The sequence below is a fragment of the Octopus bimaculoides genome, chromosome 10 (genome assembly GCF_001194135.2).
Source record: "Octopus bimaculoides isolate UCB-OBI-ISO-001 chromosome 10, ASM119413v2, whole genome shotgun sequence".
NCBI classification, from domain to species: domain Eukaryota; kingdom Metazoa; phylum Mollusca; class Cephalopoda; order Octopoda; family Octopodidae; genus Octopus; species Octopus bimaculoides.
Genome location: NC_068990.1, coordinates 89,260,532 through 89,287,405, shown reverse-complemented (window position 1 = coordinate 89,287,405; position 26,874 = coordinate 89,260,532). Strand labels below are relative to the sequence as shown.

General features: G+C 35.7%; 1 protein-coding gene across 1 annotated transcript in view; it reads right to left on the bottom strand.

Moving 5' to 3' along the window:
* The window catches only part of LOC106869405 (zinc finger protein 236), a 45,039-nt gene extending 29,235 nt beyond the window's left edge, over positions 1-15,804 (bottom strand). Inside the window, exon 1 of the mRNA XM_014915130.2 lies at positions 15,519-15,804. The gene's annotated coding sequence lies outside the window, so the exon portion shown is untranslated. The remainder of the gene's footprint in view (positions 1-15,518) is intronic.
* Positions 15,805-26,874: the final 11,070 nt, after the last annotated feature.

Sequence of the window (26,874 nt, the reverse complement as noted above, 5' to 3'; positions counted from 1 at the left end):
TTCGTGTGGGTGACACGTAAAAGCACCCACTACACTCTCTGAGTGGTTGGCGTTAGGAAGGGCATCCAGCTGTAGAAACTCTGCCAAATCAGATTGGAGCCTGGTGTAGCCATCTGGTTTCACCAGTCCTCAGTCAAATCGTCCAACCCATGCTAGCATGGAAAGCGGACGTTAAACAACGACGACGACACTTGCCCAAGGTGCCACACAATGTGATTGAACCTGGAACTATGTGGTTGGGAAGTAAAATTCTGACTATATGCTTGCACCTGTATATCATCATAATTTCTCTTAGCTCATTTGTGCAATACCTCCCACACACACACACACAAGGAAAGTGAAAAATATATACATAAAAACAAAAAAAAAACTATTAACTGAAAAAAAAGAATTCAATAAGTAGAGTTAGATATAATTTCTTTTTCAAATGTGATAGTAACTTTGAAGTTTCATCAAATCTGGCCTTTCAAGTGTGTGTGTGTGCACGTGTGTGTGCATGTAAAACACATTTATGTTATCAGAAATATTGTTTACTCTACAAACATAGTTCAAAGAACTAGTTCCTAAAAATAATATATAATAAATTTAACTAACTGCCATGCTTTAAACAAGTATCAACTAGATGATGAGAACCAGAACATTTTAAGGGAAAATGCTAGTGGCCACAGCAAATTTTCAAATAAAGGAAACATTTTATTATTCCTGTTTTTAATAAATGATTTTATACACAGAGGAAGAAAATTAACAAAAATGACTGTGTGAGAGAGAGAGAGAGAGACCTGTTGGCTGTCATCCAATGGGCGAAAAAGAACAATATGCTGCTGAACGAGGACAACTTTGAGTTAATCTACTTCAAAAAGAGGATACCCTAAAACTCCCATACTCTCTTCCTTCAGGTGAAACTCTCATGGCATTCAGCAACATCGGAAACTTGGGAGTAATTGTGGACAACAACATAAGCTGGGCCATTCATATAAACAGCAAAGTCGACATGGCCCACAAAACGTGTTCCTGGATTCTCAGAACTTTCCAATCAAGAAATATCCACACCATTAGCCTGACCCCACCTTGAATACTGTTGCCTATTGTGGTATCCCCACATGAAACAAAGTATCATGAAAGTTGAAGCATCTCAAAGGTCAATTACAAAAAAAAAAACATACATGACATGACAAGGCTTGACTTTTGGGGTTGACTAGAAAAACTCAAGCTTTATTCTCAACGTCACCATGAGCACTACATCTGCATGATGTGGAATATATTCCATCAGCATTGCCCAAATGATGTTGACATCACTTTTAAGATACACCCAAGGATTGGGCCCCATGCTACCTGCCCACAACATAAATCACACTCGCATCTCATAAGAACAATATGGCACAATTATTTCACCTCAATTCGCCCCACTCTGTTTAACATAAAACCAAAACACATTAAAGCAGAAAAAGACACCCTTAAGTTCAAGAAGTCTTTGAACAAATTCCTTCAAAAATCCTGGATAGACCTCCTACACACGGATATGTCTCTGTAAACAATAACTCTCTACTTGAGTGAGCCAGGTTGTCCGATTCCTGATTTGAATGAGTTTGCCGGGCGGTGGTCTTAAGTTAGACATGGCCTGGGCCAATACTGGCCGAAACCTAACAAAATGTCTGTGAGCGTGTGTTTGTATATATGCCCATATGTGTGTGTATATATATTTTTATATCTCATGTTTATGTTTATTCTTTGAATGATTTTAGGTATTTTCTTAGGGATTTGTCCTGAACGGTGACTGATTTGGGAGTAAAATCATTTCCCCATTCTAATGAACTTGGATAGAATTTGCTTATGATTTTATATAATCCTATTTCAACCATGAAACGCGCTTAGTCTATGTACTAGCACTAACTTCTATACATTTATACTTCCATACTGTATATTATCGTATTAATTTTTACTGTCCAATTTATAAATTTGACTTTTAAATTAATATTTCTATGATATATTTATGTAATTTGTTATTTGATTAAAATTTTTAGATTAAAATATTAGATATATTAAGATGGTTTGACTGGCTCTTGTGCGGGGCCGTCATAGGATTTTCGAGCGAGATCGTTGCCAGTGCCCCTGGGCTGGCTCTTGTGCGGGTGACACATGAAATGCACCATTTTGAGCGTGACCGTTGCCAGTGCCGCCTTCTATCATTCAAAAAGTCATGTAACCAATCTCTGAGTTTTCTAGCTATGCCAGGATAACGCAGTTTGTTGCATATCATACCATGATCCACTTTGTCAAAAGCTTTTGCAAAATCAAGGTATATTACGTCCACAATTGAGTTGTTGAGTAACTGCCTCAACGCCCAGTCAAGTTGATCATAGAACTGAACAGCCAGGACACATGTCAAGGTATTTCTTCCAATGCTCAAACAATTCTACCAAATTATCATGCCTTAATAATAATAATAATAATAATAATTGTTTCTAACATAGGTGCAAGGCTTGAAATCTGGGGAGGAGAGGAGAGACAATTATTTCAACATCAGTACTTAACTGGTATTTTATTTTATCAACCCCAAAAAGATGAAAAGCAAAGTTGACCCCAGCAGGGATTTGAAGAGAAATATAAAGAGCCTGAACAAATACCACATTGCATTTCTCTGACACTAATAATTCTGCCATTCCAAAACTATAATAATAATAATAATAATAATAATGTTAATATTTGTTACTTTAGTACTGACAGAGGTTGAGAGATCTTGAAAGTGAATGAAGAAAAAAAAGAGAATAGCAAAAACTTCAAACTAAATAAAATAGCTTTTCCATTAGTCAAACAAAGCCACATCTTTATTGCAATGTAAGTAATCTGACCTTAAGCTGTCTATCAATTACCAACACAGACAGTTTGAAATTCCAACAAGACAAGATGTCTGACATACCAGTGTGGCTGCTGCACCAAGAAACTATAGTTGTGATCAGTGGTACACCATTTAGCTTGGTAACCATGTCACAAACTAAGCTTGCTCTTGACTAATTGTCAGTAGAAGTTGTCTTTCAAATATATCAATCGCTCTCTCATATATATATGCATGCATGCATGTGTATATATAATTTTATATTCAGATATACACCATATAGCATGCTGTTTAAAGCTCCTTCACAGTATTCGGTTCCCTGATGTCAATGACAGTATGGAGGTATATGCCACTGGATTTACTTCAGGAATTCCTTCATGTCTGTAGAGTTTGTAAAAAATAAGAGAAAGAAAATAGAATTCACGAGACTCTTTATTCAGAACCACTATAAAAAGTACTTCGGGTTTTTAAAAAAATTTTTATATGCTGTTTCACTTGATGCACAGTAAACTACGATTACCAAAATGTGTTGTTATAGAGATAAGCAAAACAGCAAATAAAAAATTAGGTGCTTTTTGAAAAGTCACCTGAGGAAATGCATCTGCACCTACAATGCATGACAACTGTTTGTACAGCAGCTCACCTGTAAGGTACCGGCACACAATGGGTTGAAACAATCATAGTGGTTCTGAAGAATCTCATGAATTCCCATTTTCTTTATCTCTTATATATATATATATATAGATGGATGGACACACACCAAATATGTGAATAGTAGATAAAATAATGTGCTTTGTTGAGTTAAAATGACTTGTAAGAGAAACAGGAGACCAACAATTGGAAGGTTTTGAGTAAGGCCGTTGAGTAAGGCAAGTGACATGTACTCTTAGTCACAGGTATGCATTGTATATGCGCACATCGTATGAAAGATTCTGTTATGAATAGTATCCCATGTTGCTGTCACAATATTGTCAAACTAAAACAAAGTTTGCAGAGAGAAAATATGATGGTGACAACAGAAAGCAACTGCATTGAAGATAAAATTGAGAAGGCATGAGAAAGGAAGTGGTGTTGAACCTCACACAGGAAACAGTACAAGATGAATGGGTGTAGCAACAAACTGCTTTGCAGACACATCAAACTCGTATGAAAATGGTGAAAATAAAATTTGAAAACAATGTCTATGACGATGTGCATGCAAGTTAAATATTATTAAAGTTTTGCTTGCTAAATATGGCATCAAAACCTAGTAGAAATGTCCCCAAAACTACTGCCTCCACCTGTATTCTAGAATCAACCTGAGAAACTAGGATCTTTGAAAATACTTTACCATCAATATAATCCGATAAAGTTAATTTATCATTTGTCACACACCAGGTTTCTTCATAATTTGCTTTCTGAATAGGAGAGCTTTCCAAACATTTAACCTTTTCAAATTTAAACAGGCCAAAATCTGGTCCCCATATTGGCTTATATTTATTCAAAGCAACCATACCTAACCTTGTTGACACTGTAAAGTTACAAAGTCACATAGATTTAGTTTCATCGATTCTGTATGATAAATATATCAACATATAGATGCAGGTATGGCTGTGTGGTAAGTAGCTTGCTTCCCAACCACATGATTCCGGGTTCAGTCCCACTACGTGGCACCTTGGGCATGTGTCTGCTGCTACAGCCTTGGGCTGATCGAAGTCTTATGAGTGGATTTGGTAGATGGAAACTGAAAGAAGCCCGTTGTGTATATATATGTATGTATTTGTGTGTCCATGTTTGTCCCCCAACCATCACTTGACAACCGCTGTTGGTGTGTTTAAGTGGTTCAGCAAAAAGAGACTGATAGAATAAGTACTAGGTTTACAAGGACTAAGTCCTGGGGTTGAGTTGTTCGACTAAAGGCAGTGCTCCAGCATGGCGGCAGTCAAATGAGTGAAACAAGTAAAAGAATAATATCTAATGACAGTAGTAGACCAACTACCAAATATTTAAACTGGTTTGTCTTATCATGCAAAGAAATCAAAACCTTAAATCTGGATTTAATTCATTACTTGATTATGGTAGACTTCAGGCAGTTAGCACCACTCACTTTATATATGGACATTAAAAATGTTGTTTTATTGAACTGAGGACCTTGTTTCAGTCTATGAAAGACAATCATGTTAATTTATTCTGACCACCCTCGGCTTAAAATAAGAAAACATTAAAAAAAATACTTAATCATGGATATATATTGTGTATCGGTTAATCAAAAGAAGAAAATCAGTGCCCATGGATCCTCAAGTTTAGTGGTTCCCAACTAGGGTCCATATTAGATTTCTGGGGGTCCGCACAACAAAATAGTACATTGGGGATCCACAATAGTATCTTACGGGGCCCTGAATAAATTTTGCTTTAGATGTACGTACTAGTATGTATTGCAAGAAATAGTTGGGTTTCTTTCTCTAACATTTTTCATAGTTCAACCTACACAAGTTAATGTGTAGAAGACAAAATAGGGATTTTGAAAGAACTTTTGATAAAATTAGTTTTTTTAAACATCTAATGGCCATGGGGGTCCACTAGAATAAAATAGTAATCAAAGGGATCCATAGTTAAAAAATGGCTGAGAAACCCTGCTCTAGGCCCATCCAAGCTGGGAGTGTGCAAGAGAGAGAGAGAGAGAGAGGCAGACAGACGGGGGTGGGGGAGAGAGTAGGGGGAACAAAGGTTAGTGTGTAGTTATTGTTCAGTTGGTGTTCATGTAAGTTAGTGGTTGGAAAGAAAACAAGAAAAAGTTGTTCTAGCAGATTAGTGAGAGGGTGGGGTACCGAAATGGAGGGAGGGGAAGGTCTAGGAAAAGAGAGTTAAGCATAAAGATAGGGAACAAATAACATTGACAGGAGATGGAAAGACAGGTGCATGGAGCTGGTTTAGGTGAGGAGTGGGGTTCAGAAGAGCAAAAGTAGTGATAGGTCATAACCAAGTGACAGGTAGGTGAGTTCTTGTAAGAGTGTGATGGTATCAAACAGTCCCCGTTTTATTACATTAGTAAAAGATATAATTCCCCCAAAATCAAGAACCTACAAGCCTAATTAACAGCTCTAGTTGACTCAACATTAATTAGATGAGAAACGAACACCTTTCTCTAAGATGTTCATTTATAGACACAGCTTTTCCAAAGTAACACAAAACACTCTTCAATTCCATCATGCTGACATTGTTTTATGGAAATGGAAGTGAATTATACATTATTTACATTTGACGGATATTTGTCCTCATCTTTGTTGTTAACACAAGGCTTTGGTCAGCGCTAGGCTATAGTAGAGACACTTGCCTAAGGTACACATAGGAGAACTGAACCTGGAATCATGTGGTTCAGAAGCAAATCTCTTACCATACAGTCGCACCTGCACCTTTTATATATTCAATAAACATATGTTTAGCCTTGCGTTGCACCTATCATATAGTTAACAAACAAAATACTTAACCTTCGCTGTGAAAACAGTGTCTGTGGTTTAAACCACAAAGTTCTCACTTACCAGGATGGGCAATGGGATCAACCAGTTTTGGCTTGTCAGAATTATTTACTTCCTCCTAGCAACCAAAGCAATGCCATGTTACTGCTTATGGAAAATATAAAATAAAATCGGGACAGGCCTGACAACTTTTATAACACAGTGCATATAAGTTAACACAGTGACAGTTCTCCAATTAATTAAATTACTCTATGTCATGTCTATTTACAGCTAAATGGACCCAACTGTCAATTACTATCTTCACCATGGTCAGAATAAAAACCAGTGACAGAATATTAACCACTGACCTTTCAAGTTGTGTGTCCAGTCAGTTGCCCATCCATGGATGAATCAAAGAAAAAAAAAACAAATATGAAAAGTAAATTCATACACAACTAAATGATCCAGAACCGAAATAAAAATTCTGTTTTACATTTAAACTCTACCTAGATGTAGTGATGAGAAATAAATTTGAAAGTTATGTTAGAAACAGAATCCATATCTGGGCAACACCAATACATACATATGCATGAACATACATACATACAGAGGGAGAGAGTGTGTGTGTGTGTGCCTTTGGATGGCAGTACATGACTGGTAAAAACTCAAGTTCCTCTGTTTAACAGTTTATTGACGCAATCTCAACAATGCCCAGTAATACCTCTATACAGTACATTCTAACAGTTATGTATACAGGCTTGACCAACAGGAAACTATTTCACCATTGGAGAGAAAAAAATGCTTTAAAAATCCATTTTTAATAAGATTCTCCATGCAAAAGACTCAGTTTTAAATACAATCATTTGACCCAACCACGTCTAATTTTATATTACATTAAGATTTTGGATTGAAATGCTGATCTGCTTTAATATTATTTAAGCTATTTATTTTTCAAATTGATTTTTTTTCTTTCTTTCTGTTGAGGATTTTTGTTGTTTCACTGTTTTACATTTATTTTTCCATGCTTACATGGCTTATTTCATTAGACCAATTGTGTTTACAGTTGGATGCCCCTTTTCTAATATAACTCAACTGTGAAGCAAGGAGTGGAACTTATTTTTGTTTGGTAAGGTGAATAGGGTTAGGTAAGGTGAATAAGCCTAGTTAAACTTTGAACTTATGGACATGTTGTCACAAGTCTAGCACTTCAAACTCACTCTTATACTCACTCTTATACAATGCTTTTTGTTAATCCTCAATCTACCCTTCTAAAGTTTCCTAAAACAGATTTCTTCTCAGTATTCATTACACTTATTACATTAAAATGATAATAATAGTAAAAACTGTTCACTAGAAATTCGCAAGTTTTAATCTCTTTTATTTAAGCAAAAACCTTTCTTAAAAGGATATTATTGAATGAATTGACTATAATATATTGATTTGTTTCATTAGGCCCAGAAGACAATATGAGATTAAATACACTATGTCTTTCCTATAGTTATTTTTGCTTTGACATGTTTTCATTACAATATCAAAGTATCAGAAGCAGTAAAATGAAATGTTCAACAGTACTTTGATTTATCCCACTGCATTCTCAGCTCAGTCTACCAGAACTGCCTTCGCCCTTCATCTCTACCGAGTTAACCCATAAGCATTTAAATTGGTCATATCCAACCCAAATATTCTACCTGTTTTGTGTTTAACCTGCCCAGATCCAAACCTTTCACATCTACTCTGCAATGTCATTCTAAAAATAAACAATCACATCTTTAATATCTCAAAGCTACAAGATAATGCAGGATTAATTTTTTTTTTTTTAATGTGAATAAATAAGCATTATACATTGACAGGTGCATACTGTGAGGTAAACTGTAAAGATATGACAGCCAAGAGAATATCGGTTTGGACAACCAACATTTTATTGTGTTTTAGGGGTTAACTATTTATCATATCTGCTCAGGTCAGAGCATAACATACCACTAGATCTGACAGTATTACCTAAGATGCAGCATCATAATAACCAGGAGGAGATTTATCTCCCATCCACTTAATACCATGAAACCAAAAGTAAGCCCAGTAGCTAAAGGGTATTTGCATTTTTTTAATTGAGGTCAACTTAATCAACTATGGTCCTTCTGTTAGAGTGAAAAATCAACATAATGCCAAGTTGAGGGAGTAGCCCAGTTGGAACCATTTATTGTACTGCATATAAATTACTTATGCCCTTGGGAAATGCATGAATGTCATGTTATCTCATCCCCTGCTCTAAAAATTTGTGGCTTAGTTTTGTGCCTGCAAAAAAAATCAATAATTTATTTCCGTACACAGTGAAGATCCCACTGTGCTGAATTTGTGACCCCATTTCCATTCTTCGTTGGAGCTACGTTCTCTTTTATTAACATCATTACTAATTCCTTTGAGGAAGATGTCACACAAACTCATTTAGTCCCTCCCTTACAGATTGGTGGACTTGTTCCTGTGTAGGAAATAAATATTTTATTTTCATACACGATACATGGTATTGATTTCTTAGTCAGGTACAGGGCCAATTTCTAAGTAGGGTGGAGGGGGGGGGGATTTTAGTGAATGAATCTGATTCTATTTTGTTACAAGTATTTAATTATCAACTCTGGAAAGTTGACAAGCGAAGTTAACCATGCCTGGATTCACACTCTGAACCTAAAGAGACGAAATTATTGTAATAGTATTATATCTCAAAAGACTGGGTGAGCCGGTAAATCTACTTGCAAAAATTAAAAATTGGAAAAAGAAACATCCTCGAAGATAACAATAAAAAGCAAAAAGTATTTGATTCTTGTGTGTACATTCTTTCTTCTCAGAATTAAAAAAAAAAGGAATAAAAAAAGCAATAATAGTAACATAAAATAAGTGAGAAGCTGACATTCAAAGAAATCCTGCTCCAACACACAAAAGGTATCATCTTGTGTTAGCACACAAGCAGCACTCAACAAAAAGGGTGAAAAAAATGTAAGATTTGTTTATGAAAATGACATGAGAATGACACAATGGCCAAAGCAGAGCAAGGTTTGAAGAAAGAATGAAATTCAAATGAGTAAAAGAGAGAGAGCGATAGTGCTGTGAAAAATTAGGGATAGAAACAGTCTTTAAAAGAAAGAGGGATGCAGTCACATGGAGACAATTCTTTTGGCAGGCAATTGTTTGTTAGCTTTTATTTCCACTTTATCATGCAGTGTCATACAGTGGCTGCCATCCACACTAATGGAAGATACATACAGCTATAGTGAATACCACTTTAAAACAGGGCTAAACCATTACACATTGTATGTACAATAAAAGAGGGGGTTCTCATCTTAATGTCAGTCACTCTTACACATATAAGAGTTTGTACAAGTTAACAATAACATTAAAACTACAACTTGAGTATATTTACTAAACCTGATCTTAATAGATCAGAAATGTTATTGAAACAGATCAGGAATCAGAGAGAGAGAGAGAGAGAGAGAGAGAGAGAGAGAGAGAGAGAGAGAGAGAGAGAGAGAGAGAGAGAGAGAGAAAGAGAGCAATTGGTATTGACCTTAGATTTTAATAATAAAAACCTAAAAGGATCAACTTATAAAGTACCTCAGGGTGTTGAAAGTTTTTGAATTTTCAATAAATTATTTCCATACAAATTCTCAATTTAAGTATGTGCAATCATTTGATATGAAATATATATTTTTAAATCTTTTGAATGCAAAAAAAAAAAAATTGCCATCTATATTCTAAGTTTTGTAAAAACTTAAGATATGTTGGATTTACTATTATAACTATTGTTGTTTTTTTACCTTTAGAAAACATAAGACAAGAAAACATTCAAGTAAATGGTATTCTGAGTTGAATTGCATTTTATTTCATTTTATTTATTGGCGATGATATAAGGTTGTTGTTTAGCCCCAAGTCAGCCAAGAAAGAGTATACCTATTATCAAAGGTGTTCCAGCTATGACCCTCTCGTCCTTTTGTATTTGAAAGATTGGATTTCCAAATGCGTTAACAGCAGAATGTGATTTCAAGATGATTTGGCTACTATTTCTAGCATATCGAGTGACCGCATAGAGGTTGCCTTGATGGCTTGAGTATATAAAGTTGTTTAGCGTAAGTTAGTCATGATCAAAAGGTGTTCAGGCAAGGACCAGCCTGCGTTTTATTCAGACATTATATTTAGGAAAAAATTATCCAATGTTTTTCTTTATTTCTAAGGATGAAGCGTGTGCTTTGAGAAAGTTTTGGCTGTTGTTTCTAGCATCGAGTGACCGCATAAAAGCTCCATCATTGGTTCGTGAACGTAAGGTTGTCGTTTTCGTCACGAGTCAACCCTGATCAAACAGAACTAGGATAAATGGTAATTCTTGCTGGATTTTTCGACTACCATTATTCAACGCGTCCTTTCTTTTTCTAAAACGGTAGGGCGTGTTTTGAGGTAGACATTGCTATTTCCAGCAGGTTGAATGGCCTCGCAGAGGTTCCGCATAAACAAGGCCGAGTGCATAGGTGCTGGTTAATAAACCAGAATGTTATTAATTCATAACCGATTCAAAATTAAACTGTAAACAAACCGTAACAAGTAGAATAAATAAAAAGTTTGACAATTCTTTTATCGTTGACTGAGAAAGTAAATATTAGTGTAAAGAAGCATCAGGCCCCCAAGGAAAGAAAAATGAGATTATGCTTGTCTCACATAACAATAGAGAAGTAAAAAAAAAAGACATTGGTTATATCGGGACAAGGCCACAGATTCATTAAAAGAAAAACGAAGACTATATCGGGACAAGGCCACAGATTCATGAGAAGATAAATAAAGACGATGTGGCGTTCATCGGTTTAATTGATGGGGTTTTGTAAATTATATCAGTTCACTGATGCTATTCATAATAGTTTTAAAACACCAACTTCTTAAAATAATCATTTATTTAGAGAGAAATACCGGACGCCGTCCGTTGTTAATAACATAAATCGTCATCTTCGGTTTTCAGTAACCCATCATAACCACCACCACCTCCACCACATCTCCCTTCTCTCATCATCTCCATTAAAAGCTTCTATAACACAGAATGGAAAAAAAAAATAACTTCCCTCACTACATTGCTAGGCCCCCCACTAAAAAATATGTTTATTTCCAGCCACATTGAATGTCGGCAGAGAAAAATAAATATTTTAGAAAGGCCATAAAATGAGGCCTGTGTTTGTGCGAAGGAGAGAAATATTTTTAAGCAGCATCTGTGTCCTAGCTACAAGAGATTACGGGTCCCGTGACAGATCCACTGTAATCCTCTCATTTTCTGCTGCTGCTTCCTCTCTCTTCTAGCTTTAACAAAGGGTTCTTCTCTGTTGTTTCTCGTCTCATCATAACATAATGGTCATAGGCCTTACATTTCCCCCACAGCAATTTGCAATGAGATTGAGGAGGGGAAGGTCTTTGGCCACCATGCGTTCATGGAGGTTTTTTTTTTCATTGCCACTATCAATGTTACCTTAGACACGGCCCTCATTACAGAGAAGCTTTTCAATTTTATTTTAAGTAGGGAGAGGTGAATAATGTTATGCAAAGCAAAGAGGAAACTAACGAAAAGGTAAAAAAAAAAGAAAACGCGAAGTAGGAGGAGCACACTGAATTGAGAGAAAAGGTTTTTCTCTGTCTCTCTCTTTCTCTGACCTAGTCGCTTAGTCCGTCTGTCTACCGCAACTAGATACATGAGTCAGGGTCCTCAAGTCTCTGTCTGCTGCTCGCCTTCCCTCTAGTTGTGACCAGGCTTCTTTTTCCTAGACATGAGTCATGCAGAGGAGCAGGCTGGTTTCAACGAAGAAAACAGCGTGTGGATATCGAAAGCAGCCAGAAGGTTGCTGGCGTATATAATCCGACCTCCTTATACCATGAGAGGAGAGAGAAGAGAGGAGAGAAAGAGAGAGAGAAAAGAAAGAACAGAGATTAGATGTGTATGTGTGTGAACGTGTGACTGTGTAAATGGAAGTAAAAACAGACGGAGGGGGCAATAACAAGCGAAAACTTTTATTATTTATTCCCCATATTTTATCTATATATATATATTAAATTAGAATAGCAGCAACCGAAATTAGAATTCACCTTCTGTATAATCTAGAGCAAGAAAAGATAGTGGTTGTATGAAGTGTTATCCGTGGAGGGCGCCCTCAATAACATCAGCAGCACTCTACGTCTATCGCTTCGCTGGCGATGGAGGAGGAAAGAGATAAACTAAATCCTCGCATCGGCTGCCTGCTGACATTTGTGAATTCATGTGTGAGGCTGCGAACCAACAAGAGAAAGGTATGGGACGAGAGAGAGCGAGAGCTTGGTAAAATCGATACAAAAACGATAGAGCAGGGACAGAATTCTTTCTAGTTTCATGGAACACACGTGGTGGTGGGAGTACTTCATACATAAAGAAATGGAGTTAGAACATGAAGGGCCGACCAACTCTTAATGCTTTATTCTATTTATTTATTTTACTTTTTCTTTTTTACCTAATTAGGGAGAGAAAGCTGACGGATGTGAGGATGAAGGGCGAATAGGCAAGAGAAACAGAATAAAAACGGATGTGAGCGAATTCAATGATACTGTAGTAGCAGGAAAAGCAGTCCAAGAGACCTACCACCTCCTCTCTATCTAGCCGGTTAACTAGAAGGCCTCTTTTATCAGATGCTCAGCAATTACAAGGAAATGTAATAACTCGATTCATTCAGTCATATAATAAATAAAAGGCAAAATATCCAAATATAAATTCGTGGAGGGTGAGCGGGGGGGGGGGGACTCAGAATGCTAAACAAAGCGCTGTAGTGGGATAAACATGAGAGGAACACCTGCTAAAGAAAAGTTTCGCGCACAAAAATAGCCCATATGCCAGCTTAGCAGTTCCATTTTTCACGTCTGCAAAAAAAACAACCTTTCATATTTTTATCAAACCATTATATATTTTTTGCACAGTCGCGAACTTCTATATATTCCTACTAACCCGACAGAAACCTCCGATTAAAGGGTTTAACAGAAAAATTAATCGAGTACATATTTGTTTCTTTTGATGCTTTTTTCCTTTGGTTTCCTTTCGGATAAATTTCTACTAAAAAAGAATAAAACGATTTCTGAGCAATTCTGTAAATAAATAGGGTAAGGGAAACCGTCTCAATGGCCTCAAGGGGTTAGCATATAGACTATTTTTAAACAAAAAAATTCTCAACTAATTTCACGTAATATATACCGAATACGGGATTTATTTTTCGTCGTTTCCAGTCAGTTGACATATGGTAGGGAGGTACATGAGATGGAAAGTTGTTTTTGTTTCCCCTTAAAGAGAAAGATCTTAATGGGTATTATTAAGGACAATTAGACAAGAGAAAAGAAAAACAGCAAAGGATAAATTATATATATATATATATATATAACTAAAATTGCTGATATAAGACTTCAATTACAGACAGGTGGTTTATGTTGTTTATTAACAGCTAATAAGTGAGAAACAATGCAAACAAATATATTTGTAGTATTTATACATCGTCTGGTGTATAAAAGTTGTAGATAGTAGCGTGTATGTAGAAAGACAGAGAAATATGAAAGAGGGAGATAGAGAATAGCAAATAAAAGAGAGAGAGAGAGAGTGATAAAAGAGGGAGAGAGACGGACATTAAGATAACTAAAAGTAACAGAGAGAGTTTAGAGAGATGAAAAGAGGGAGAAAGAGTAAAAGCTTGACCGAATAGAGAGATAAGAAGATGTAATGCGCATGCCCGGCCTGGTGATGGGGTGTGGAACCTTCTGGTGAGGCGGCTTTGTGGTTCGTTTTACTAGGTACCTTTCACACACAGTCACTTAACTATTACATACGTGTATATATTTATATACGCACATATATATAGCTATATACTTCTTAAATAGAAACAAGGACCGTAGTGAAGACAGAGAAAAATTAATGTTAGCACGGAAACATTTTATTCTATATCCAGTCCTTGACTTGGTCCCAATGACAATATTACAAGCTGGTTTTTTTTTTTCTTCTTTCTCCGACCAACCTCGCTAGAATAATTTCCCGTTTTCCAAAAAAGAAAGTAAACGTAATAAAACAAACACCTTCTTTTCATTCCCGACTGAAATAAATTTTTAAAATCCCGACCCCAGATATACTCCAAAATAAAATGCTTATAGTTTAAACAACCTGCGACCAAAAAAAAACAAATCTGTGCTTAAGTGTGGGTCTGTATGTTGCCGACACACACACATTTGTGCTGCTTTTATTGTTCACAAAGCATCCAGTTGGTCGTCAACCATCTCTCACATGCCAATTGCTGTCTTTTGTTAGGGAATTTTATTTCACTTTTCCTACACACGATATATAAGTGAGGGCGAAATACTTGAATAAAATAGGGGAAAATGGCAAATCCCCGAGTTAACTAATCGTTTGTTTGGCGAGAGCAAAGTGTTAAACCAAGGTTGATCGGCGCTCGGAAAAGATTTTTCCATAATCCATGGTGTAATATACATACACGTTTGTTTGTGCGTATATATATATATATATATATATATATATATATATAATGTGTGTGTTTATGTGAAGGGGGATTGGTTTTGTTTCCTTTGCCTGATTTTCAACTTCAATAAAAGGTTAATGAGTTTAGAAAAAAAATTAGTGAAACGGACTCAGAAATCAAAATGAAAATAAGAGAAATGTACATGAAAACAAAATATGAATAACCTAACTGCCCTGTCTCGATGCCGAATAATATATATATGCATATATATATCCGCCTGAGGTGGTAGCACCTTTAGCTGGTTTGCTTATCATGGCACGCTTTAGAATCTTTACAGAATAGTATTAGAGATATGTTTTCCGAGCAGATGAGTAATGAAGGGAAAATAAAAACAAATACTGTAGAGCTAATGAAAGGAAATACAGAAAATATATATATAACAGCATGTAAGAGAGAAGCGTTAAGTGTGTTGCCCTCATTTTCGCATATAGTCTCAAAGAAAGAGAATGTGGCGTGTGTGCGTGTGTGCGGCGGCGGCGTTGGTGATAGCGGCGGCGGCGGCGGCGGAGACTCCACAATGGTCATGCTGAGGACGAAGGGTGACCCTCGCTTCGAGTGAACGAGAGAGCCAAAAAATGGAAATAACATAAACAACTAACAGTTTTCTCTACAAAGAAGAAGACACATTGAAACGATTGAACGTAGACATGAAACGAACGACGCACGATGCTAGAGAGGAAGGTTCGGCGCACTTACCGTGGACGTACTCTGGCGACAAAAGCAGGAGCTAACCAAAGCGAGAAGCTCCACAGATGTAAAGGCCGCTTCGGCTTCAGTTGTGGGTAGCCACTGATACTGAGGATTCTGGGTAAAAAAGCACAATCGTGTTCAACGCCTCATAGTTGTGACATACGACAGCTTTAGCCTGGCCTAAGTGCTTGCCTTTATTAAGGGGCTTTACGTTCTTCTAGAAACATTCGGTTTTCTTGGATAACAACATTCGTAAGGAAATTGATGATGAATAAAAAGAAAAACGAACCAAAGAAAGGATATGGGATGGGCTATGAATAAATTTGTCTTCATGTTGTTTTTTTTATTATTATTATTATTATCAATGTACGTCATGAAAGCACTTAAATGCGAATTTGGTCCTTAAATTGAGATCTTCAGTTTATCTTGTAGTAAATTTATAATTAACTATAAATAGACGGTGAGTGTGAGTTCGCTGTTATTGAAGAAAGAATAATTAAAGTATGAAATTGAAAGAAAAACAACACTACATAGACATATATACATATATACAAATGTGTGTACATATGTTTTATATTAAATTCAGTGTAGAATTTTTACACACAATAAACTTATTAAATGGAAGTGTTAGTTGATTGTTTCATAATATAAGTTTATACTAGTGACCGACACCATGTACATACACATACATATATATATATATATACATATACACACATATATATATATATATACACCCGTGAAACGCCGCTACCTTTTGTTCTAAACTGAAAATGAAATAATTTCATAACAGTTTTTTGTTGTTTTTTCCATCGATGTATTTAATTTCTCTCGCTCTCTCACTTCCCCTCTCCATCATTTATCTATTTCTCTCTCTCTCTCTCTCTCTTTCATTCCTTTTTTCATTTTCTCTCTATCATTTCTTTTTTCACTTTCTCTCTATCATTTCTTTCACTCTCTCTCTCTCTAATACATTATTTCTATCATATCTTTCCCCTTGTTTTTTTCTTTCTTTCTCTTTCTCTCTAACACTTTTTTCTTTTCTCTTTCTCTATGATTTCTTTCTTCACTCTTTCTTTCTCTTTCTCTCTATCATTTTCTTTCCTTAATTCTATTTTACTTTTGTATTTATTTTCGGTAAATGGAACTATGGAAAGGAAAGGCTTTTAGGGAACAAGCACGACATTTATTTATGAAATAATTTAGGGATCAGTTTTGAAATAAAGAAATTATTATAATTTCTTTTATATGGTAATAAAATTCTCACTTCTTGATTTATTTCAAGAGAAAAAAGGAATAATTTTCTTTAAAATTATGATTAATTCTTCAAAAAAAATTGATTTTAATGTTTGCTGTTTATTAAAGGAACTGAAAAATGACAATTATACGTTGTAGTTAACTTTAGGGAGGAAGTAAATTTTCAAAAAAGGATCAAAATTTTTCTCTTTGACTTTTTAGAAAAAGTTAATATTAGATAATGTTAATTAACTTCAAAATGTTAATTTTTTTTGTACTAATTTCATAAAGAAATAAAAAATATATATGTTTATTAATTTATAATTTAATTATAATTACATTTTTTCGTTTCATCATTATTATTATTATTTAGTTATATAGTTATTATTTATTTGTGTTATTTTATTTTAGCATCACATGAGAGAATGGATTGCCCACAAATGAAAACTCTATGTTGAAATAATCTCCTCCTGGGGTTAGAGAAATATGTTTTAATGAAAAACAGCCGAAAAGCAGGAATAAAGAAATACCAAAAACAATGCATTTTTAGAGAATTTTTACACATACTTTAGATATATATACTTTTATTATTTTACTAGTTTTGTGGATTGTGGCCATGATGGGGCACCAGTTTCAAGGAACTTAATAACCGCAGTGGTTATTCAAGTCTGGTACTTATTTTATTACTCTCCGTTTGTTGAACTACAAGGTCACTGGACATGAAAGAGCACAACATAAATATAAACACATATACACTCTCATCATACATATGCATACATATATCTATCTATCTATCTACCTATGTATCTATCTATCTATCTATCTATCTATCTATATATATATATATATATATATATATATATATATATATATATATACACAATGGGACATGGACTAATAATATGTGTGTATGTACAAGAGCGTGCCGAAAAGTTCCTGGCTTTGGGTAAAAGAAAATACAGGAGGATCAGTTCATTGTGATTTTATTGAACATATTCCCCTCTCAGATTCACCCACTTATTGCAGCAGTCTTTCAGTTTTTCTAAGCCCTGTAAAAGATGGGCCTCCAACCAGGCCTTTCGCAATACCCTTTAAGCCATGAACTTCTCAGCAGCCCCTCGCATATATGCGTGAGTGAGTGTGTGTGTGTCTCCTTCTGGCCACCCTTCAACTCTATCCAATCTTTACAGATGTTGCCTACCCTCTCTCACCCATTTTTTCTTTCTCTTATCCCCACTCACACTCCTATCTTCGCTGTTCCCACTCACGTCTACTAACCTTGAACTTTGGAGTACCACCTGTTTATTTTTTTAGCAACATACTAATGATTGATTCTCACTCTCTCCCCTAAATGTGTGCACCCATGTAGCTCCTCCACAAGAACCTGCTCTACCCAAACCTCATCTCTCATATCTTAACCCCCATCTAGCATAGGGACAAACTTCCCTACACCCCCTCGTTGAGTTTTGTTGGCTTGCAAGCTGCATGGCAATCTTAGTCATGCCAGTGACATGAAAAAGCACCCAGTACACATTGTAAAGTGGTTGGCATTAAGAAGGGCATCCAACCACAAAGAATGTGCGATACTGAAGCACGATACAGTCCTTAGGCCCATCAGATCCTGCCAAACTATTCAACCCGTGCCAGTATGGAATATGGATGTTAAATGATGATGATGATGAAGATTGATGATGATGATGATGATGATGTGTGTATGAGTATATAAATATATATTCACTTATTCTTTTACTTGTTTCAGTAATTTTGACTGTGGCCATGCTGGAGCACTGCCTTTTAGTTCAAGAAATCAACCCCTGGACTTATTCTTTGTAAGCCCGGTACTTATTCTATCGGTGTCTTTTGCCAAACTGCTAAGTCAAGCTAAGTAAAATTATGTCCATCCATACATGCAGGTATGTCTGCTGTGTTCCTCCTCTCTCAGCCGAGAGGACCCAAGGTGCTGCATAGTGCAACTGAACCCAGAACCATGTGATTAGGAATCAAGCTTCTTACCACACAGCCACTTGACATCCGCTTTCTGTGCTGCCATGGGTTGGATAGTTTGACTGGAATTGGCCAGCTGGGGAGTTGCTCTATTTTTGCATGGTCTTAGATAGAGACACCCATCCAAAAATGGTGCAATTTATGTTTGACTGAGAATACACACACACACACAATGTATATATTGAATCTTACTGTAATGTTACTGCTTCGTTTTCATAGGTGGCAAATAAAGGAGTCGCTACCACCATTGTGTGTATGCACTTATGGGTGCACATACATATGACAAGTGGACTGGTTAATGACCAACATGTTGGTTAGATCTTGGGATGGTGTCATTGGCTCCTCAGATGTTTTATTTACCACTTTATCTTGCTAGCTGCTATCTCTGTGTCCTCCCTTCTCCCCTTTTTTACAGTCAAGTAAACGCAATTGTGGGCCCCTTTCTTACTCAGTGACTAATTCCACTCTTACAAATACCAGTCCGCACTGCAATTATGTCGGTCAGCTTACCTTCTTACCTCCTCCACTCCCTCCCCTCTAGCAGGTGCTTCCAGTGTGTATAGATTTGGTTACTGTTTGTCTCTAACTTGTATTTCTTTATTGATTGCCTGGTGATGTGTTTATTCCATGCTTGCCATATAAGCTGCACCTACTGGTTGCATCTGTAGTGTGATGTCATGTGTTACCAAATATTGAAACGTATGTAACAATGGGAATAAATGGTTACCAAGTTATGTCCATCTTCTTTTCTATTATTATATATCATGGACTTTCCTTTTCTTAGACAATGTATGAGGGTTTGATGATTTCTTTCTAAACAACCACCCCTCCATCAAATTGACATTACCTGTACAGGTGCACCATGTGTCACATGTCAGGTGACGAAATGATCGCAGAGCAATGTGAAATGAAGTGCTTTGCTTAAGAACCCAATGCAATGCCCAGTCTGGGAATCGAACCCACTATCTCGTAATCTGTATACGCTATACATATAATATATATGACATACAAACATACAATTGTATGTTTGTATATCATACATTTCATCATGCTGAACCATTATTCCCTACACAATTTCTTTTCTCTCTCCGTTTGTTTTCATTCTCCCTCCATTTTTTTTACTCTCAATCCTTTCTGTCAAAGAACATAAGCTTGAAGCATCAAAGACTTTTCTACTTTTCCCAAGCATCAAACTAATACTCAGGCTTGTTCCCTCATCTGTCTTCGTCTTTTATTATATTATACATTACTTGAAATAGAAAAAAATAAATGCTTTAAAATGATGAGAGACAACCATTCAAAGACACTTTTCATTCTTCAGCATCCTTTTCTGTTTCTATAAAGGGTAACCAAGCCAACAATGTAAAAAATACTATATGCATAACACTGTCACCATTAGTCTCTATTCTTGGCAAGGTCAACAACTTCATTAATCTCAGATCTTCATTAATTTAGGAAATGTTGGACGTAGTGTTCTTTTTGATTTGGACTTAGAGTTCATTTCCCTTAAAAAACAATGAACAGTTAGTTTGTTGGGAAAGGGAAGACTTTCTTCTCAGTTTACAACATTCTATGTCCAAAAAAGTTAATCCTGAACAGATGGGCTTTGAGGAGACCAAATATAACATTAGTTAGTCTTTTGGATCACAAAAATAAGGTTACATGGCCTTATCATGTTATCATCAGTAACAGCTCCTGCTTGTGTCTGAGTATTTCTTTTTCTGTTGTAGTTCTTCAGAGAAGGAATACTGGTGGCAGTCTATCTAGCATTTCCCTGTTCCACCAGTTCAGCTGTTGAGATCATAGGTTTATCATTGGGGACTTCAGCTATTTTTATGAGGTATGCATCCCCCCAACATCTCTCAAATCCACCCAGATTTTCCTCATGGCCTTGCTATTAAACCATAGGTCCAGGTCTTTCCCTGAACAAGGCTGATTGCCTCAGAGTGTAAGGAGAAGTGTCTGATGAGTGGCTTCATATTGTATGTCACTTAATGAAGGTTACTACTGCTACACAACCTTTGAACCTATCATGTTGTAAGACGTTTGCAAAAGACATACATTACCTAAAGAAGACTAAGGCATCTCAAACCTCTACATCTCACATCGGCTTACAGAAATTATTTCCATAATCCACTCCACAAGCAAATCAGGGAATTAAATCAACAAATCTCACCTGTGTGCCATGAAAATTACTTAAGTACAAGATATCTCAACCATTATTGTTTACTTCAAATGGTATTTGAAGCATGTGATGAAAATATTGTCCCAGTCAGAGAAAGACCTATATCTTCTGTGTCCTTTCAACCTTTGCCCTAACTATCAGGAAGAGGTAAAATTGTTTATCTTTTCTCCTTTCCTGCTTACCACCAAAAAGTAGCAATATGATCATCCAAATAGACACAACATTCAAAAGTCAGTTTCACCCTTCAAGAATGTGCAAGGCTGACCTTGAAGACAAAAAGAGATTGTGGATGCACTGTGACTCAACAACACTGAACCCAGAATAAAATTTCGCTTGTGGTTACTGTGTCCAAACCTGCCTGTCCTAGAAGGCTTCATTCACCCCCAGCAAGCCTGCAGTTGATTGGACATGTCATTTTATGAATCTTCATTCACAAAGCCAAGTTATGATGAATCTAGTTGCTGGTCACATGCTCTCATTAACCTTTATATTAACTCAAAACAGCCATCACTGCATCAGCCTAGGAATGTTTGCATTGCTGCACTAAGGCTAGGAATGTTTACATGCACCAAATAAATCATTCGTGGAAAATCTATCTAGATAACAGATATGATCAAAATGCCCAAAAATCTATGTATTTGAATCAGACAATATAATGTGGTCAGCAGTAACACAAAATCATTTGCTGCCCAACTTGTCCATTAGATAGATTCATTCAATAATCACTCTCTACAAAAATGGTAGTCATTTGGTCTATTGTATTTCTGCTGATCCACATTGTCTGTATCAATGTTGAAGAGAATATTAACCAATAAATAACTTCAAGGTACTATCTGTAACCCAACATTGTGGTTGGCTGGTTGGTGTAATGCATTCCATTAATATCTATTCTCCACTGTTCAATTGCCAAATTATTTATATATTTAATTATTTATATATGTTAGGTATCTGTTGCCCTGCAAAATTATCGACATTCCCTTCAATATTTTGTTAAAAAATGTGCGCGAGTCTGAGTGTGTGTGGACAAAAAGCGAAAACAAATGCCCCTAATAAATTTCTGCTAAACTTATGATCTCTTTCTTTATAAATTTGCTTAGTATTTTTTATGAAGAAGATTTAGATGTAGCCCTAGGTTTATATATAGGCCGTTAAGAACGATGTTTTGAACAGATGTAATTACATGCTTGCTTACAGTTCTTTTCCCTTTTGTGTGTTGGTTACAATGCATATATTTGCACATCTTAGAGTGGCCATTGTGTTTGATGAAAGTGTTGGGTGGGGAATACCTCAAGGGGATGTTCTATTAAATACGAATACAACAGCGTCTTACATGTGTGAGTTGTCAGACTATTTCTATCATTGGTGTTAACATACTGTCATATCTAGTATCTCTGTTTTGTTGTTTAGCCTTGGCTCAACGAGCCCATGATGAAAGGTATTCCAGTCATGATTGTCTCTCCCTCCCTCGTGTCTCTATAACTGCATTATCCAATATCCTTTTTTTAAAGACAAGGAAGATTTGGCAGCTATTTCTAGCAGGTTGAACGACTACGTAGAGGCTCTTTCCTTGGCTTCAAATCTTGTCATTGTTATATGTTGCAATTGTCGTCATTATTATTGTTATATACTGTTATCTTCCTTGTTGTTGCTGTTACTGTTGTCGTCGTTGTCATCATCATTGTTGTTTAACATCCATACAACTCCTCTAAGGTAGAACAATGGAATATTTGTGTAACTGATGAAGAATTTGGAAGAAAGCCATTAATTCATCAGAATAGAATATTCCATGTATCGGTCTCATCTGGCACCATATTGCAACAATCTGTCATGCAAGTGTTTCGTTGTTTAGCTTACATTACGGAAATCAATTCATCCTGGTTTTCAGGCACAAGTAGGTCAGCTGGATTAACTTGTTGACGGATAGTTTATTATTTAGCAGAATCGTTAGAGCGTTCGACAAAAAGCCTTGCGGAATTAAATTACGGTTCTTTATGTTCTGAGTTCAAATCTCAGCCACAGTCAAATTTGCTTTTCATTATTCAGGGGTCGCTAAGATAAAGTGCTAAGGCCACTTTAAACGACTAATCTTCCTACCCAAATATGTTGCCTTATTCTTATGTCATAAACCAGTTATGGGCAAACTGCAGCCCGAGGGCCTTTCTGAATGGCGTACCAACAAAAAATTGCTTTGTATCTTTTTTTAGTAGTGCAGTTCACCTGATGGTGAACCATTTCTCATGCGGCCCACTTCTCGAAAGAAAAGTTGTCCGTACTTGTTATAGCAGATTATTGAGGGCAGTAGATCTGCTGGATCGTTAGAATGTCATACATCACAGCATTGTGGGTTGTGAGACAGCAAGTTATGGGCTTGTTGATCTTAAAATTTTCTGGTTCTTTAGTTTTGAGGATTGAAGAAGTTTTCTCCTCAGTGAAACAGTCAGAAGTTGCCTCCAGCTTCATCAATATCTCATTATACTTCACTGTTGGTACTTTATGTGTTGCTGTTAAATATTTTAACCAAAAGTGTTTTATTGTATCAGGGTTATTTCATTTGATACTTTGGCCTCTCATGATTATTCAGATGTTGTCTTCATTGTTTTTGACTACCTTGTCTGTTGTAATCCTTTCACTTCCCATGCTCTTTTCTAGGATTTTGGTTTCCCTTGTTGTTGGTGTTGCATTGATTTTTATTTTATTTTTACCAAGTTCTTAATAAAATCATTTTGGGTTGGAATCAAACTGTTTGTTCTGTTCAAAGAATCATTGTTGTTTTTCATCCTAACAGATTCTTTGCAATTTAGGAAGAATCTGTTGTGTCAGGTGTTCTTTGATTTCAGATACGATTTTTTTTGTTTTTTTTTTTTGGTTTTGTAATGTTATATTTCTATAGTATTTGTCTCTTATTCCACTTTTTTTCATTTGCATAATTTTTTTTTGTTATTGATTTCATTAAGGATAGAGAGATATTTTCTCACATTTTTTGTATATTTGTGCTTCATGTTGTTTTTATGTTATATGCCATACTATTATTATTATTATTATTATTATTACTATCACGTTTGCAACAGTTTTATGCAAGTCACTACAGCACCACTAGGTGCACCTCCATATTTCTGAGGTGTGAGAATATAGAATTGTCTTCAGGTCTTTTGCTTTGTTATGATGTTTGTTTCGTTGTTTCAGATGTTATTTATTGTTTTGTCTCTTGCACAGATTATATGTAATGTGAGTTGTGTTAGTTTGTTGGGTGGTGGTTGTGTTTCATATATACTGTGTGATTGATCTTATGAGTTTTAGTGTCAAGTGGTGGTTGTGTATGGGCCCTGTGGGATGTATTATATTAATAGGAGACAACTGTATAGAATGTGAGGTGTTGGAGCTATATATTGCGTATCAGTTATGTAATTGTTATTTTATTGGGTGTTGATTATGTATTATGTATTATATTGTTTCTCTAGGATCACTAGGATATGTGTTGTGTGAATAATGTTATTTTATGTGGTAGTTAAGGTATACTATATCATACTATACACTAAATACTGTACACTATATACTCATATACTATACTATACCAGGTATATGGTATTATTTTGTGCTGAGCTAAGTTCATAAATTCAAAGTGTCTTGTTCTGGACATAAGCTATGTCTAGCAGTGATACCGTTTAGACTGTGTGAGCCATGGTGTGGGTTTTATGTATGTTTTAGTTCAGATTTTTTAAAAATCATACCCAGGGTTCTAATTATTATTGCTATTGTTTATCACAATTTCACAACCCTTACACTTTAAAAGCATGATCACTTCTTTTTTCTTCTTCTTCTTTTCTTTTTTTTGGAGTGGGGTGGGATGGGGATCAATGTTTTGTTCAGAAGGGATCAAGATGTCTAGAGTACAGACATTTTAATTCCAAGCTCTAATTATTAAAACTGGTATGTTTCTTTGATCTCCATATCAGTTTGGACAAGTATGATGTCTCAAGTGATTTACACTTAGTCATCATTTACTGTGTTTGGTACATGTTTATACTACTTGTTATCTTTTTTTTTCATGTCAAAGTTTCAGCATATTGCTCAGTCAACATAGCTGCCAACTTGATCATGTTTGTGAATATAATTGGACTTGGCAAGAACTGAACTGTTGGAAATGATGTTGGCAACTGTTTCATTGTACTGGTTGCATAGTCTGCATTATTTTTGTGCTTGTTTGTAGCTATGTATTGGTTACGCACAGCTAAAGTCAGATCTCCTGTTTCTGCTTTTAGCCCAAAGCTTTTGAGCCATTATTGGTTTTCACTTTAGTTTACTGCTTTTCTGTCTAGCCTTGCAAGATATTGCCATGCAATGTTTTCTCTTCATTTTTTTCTTCAGTATATTTTGGAATTCTTTTTTCTTTATTTTGTATTTTCATTTTTTTTTTGTTTTTTTTAAAAACTTTTTCCATTGTTTTGTCCTTATCCACATCTTTTTACTGTGTAGTTAGTCTTCACTGTATACCTCACTGTTTCCTCATATATAGAGAAGTATGTTTGTATTTTTTTTTTTGTTTCCTTATTGCACTAATCAGATTCCCTTTGCTTGCTTCTAAGTATCTCTCTTGTCCCACTATTGTTATTTTGTAACAGTATTCTATTTGTATCAGACCCTATCTGTTATGTGTATAGAATAGGTATATTATTTTATTGGTACAAGCTTTAGAGCGAATACTGTTGGTTGTTCCGTGACTTTTCTAAGTTTTTGTTGAGATTGTTGTTTATAACTGGAATAGCTTGTGGGTTGGGCTCAATCATAAATATTAGTCTGACCCTTCTGTAGTACTTATGGGTGAGATGGGTCTTTTATCAACCAAAACTAGTCTGAAATTCCTTATATCAAAGTACCTGATCTGTGAGTTTTTCATTATTTTCATGAAGAAATGGTCTCAAAAATAAATTAATTTCAATAACTTATAACTAATGATGTTGTTGCTCTTTAACCTCAGTTACACTATTCCTGAAAACAAGAAACTGTCATGGTTGGAATGGTCTACTCAATCAGTGCTGACATGGGTCAATAACAATGGCAACTATAATGACAACAAAAACAACAACTACACATATTCTACTGCATTGTACTTTTGACTGAGACACTTAGCCATCAATGGGAGAGTTCATCTTACTGTAAGTGGGTAGTGTAGAGTGGCACAGTGCTGTATTATAAATAACAGTAACATTGTAATATGGACAAGTGATTTATCAACTTGTAGCTCTAATTTCAATTCTTTTTCGTAGTAAAGTTAACTACAATTGAGTGTCATCCTCTCTAGCAGGAGATTTATTTCTCATCCACTTAATGTTGTAAAATTTGTTGTTAAGCACAGCCTCAGTCAACCCCAAGACTCCCTGAAGGGACAGAGAATGTATGTAACAAATGACCATTTGGTTTTAACTATGACACTCTACTTGTTTCTAATTATTGAGTATCTGCCTGATTGACTCCTTTTCTACACAGATAATAAGAGGAGAAGCAGATTAACTGGGTGGCTTGCATTGGGACAGTACATGGCTTTTAGTTCCAAAGAACAGAAAGCATTGTAGTAATGATAGAAGTGACAGAGTGAGGACGGTGTACATAATAGGTTGTAGTGTGTTAGTAACTTGCCAATCAGCCAGATGGCCTCTTTATGGATGCAGTCTACAATGTTTCTGTGTGAATTAACAGCACCATCCCAGACATGTGAGCAGTTTTTCAATGTGGGTCACATTTATGCTTTGTATAAGATTAGGAGCTTTTCAGAGCTGAAGTTATTTCTGGCCCTGAAAAGATGGCCTAACCTTTGAGATATATTTTTGGCTTATATTTTTACCATTTTAAATCAATGGGTATGGACAGTTTTTCACTCATATTTTAGGTTAAGCTGCCACTGTGGGTAAATAGTTTCACATATTTCTCTGTCTTGTGACT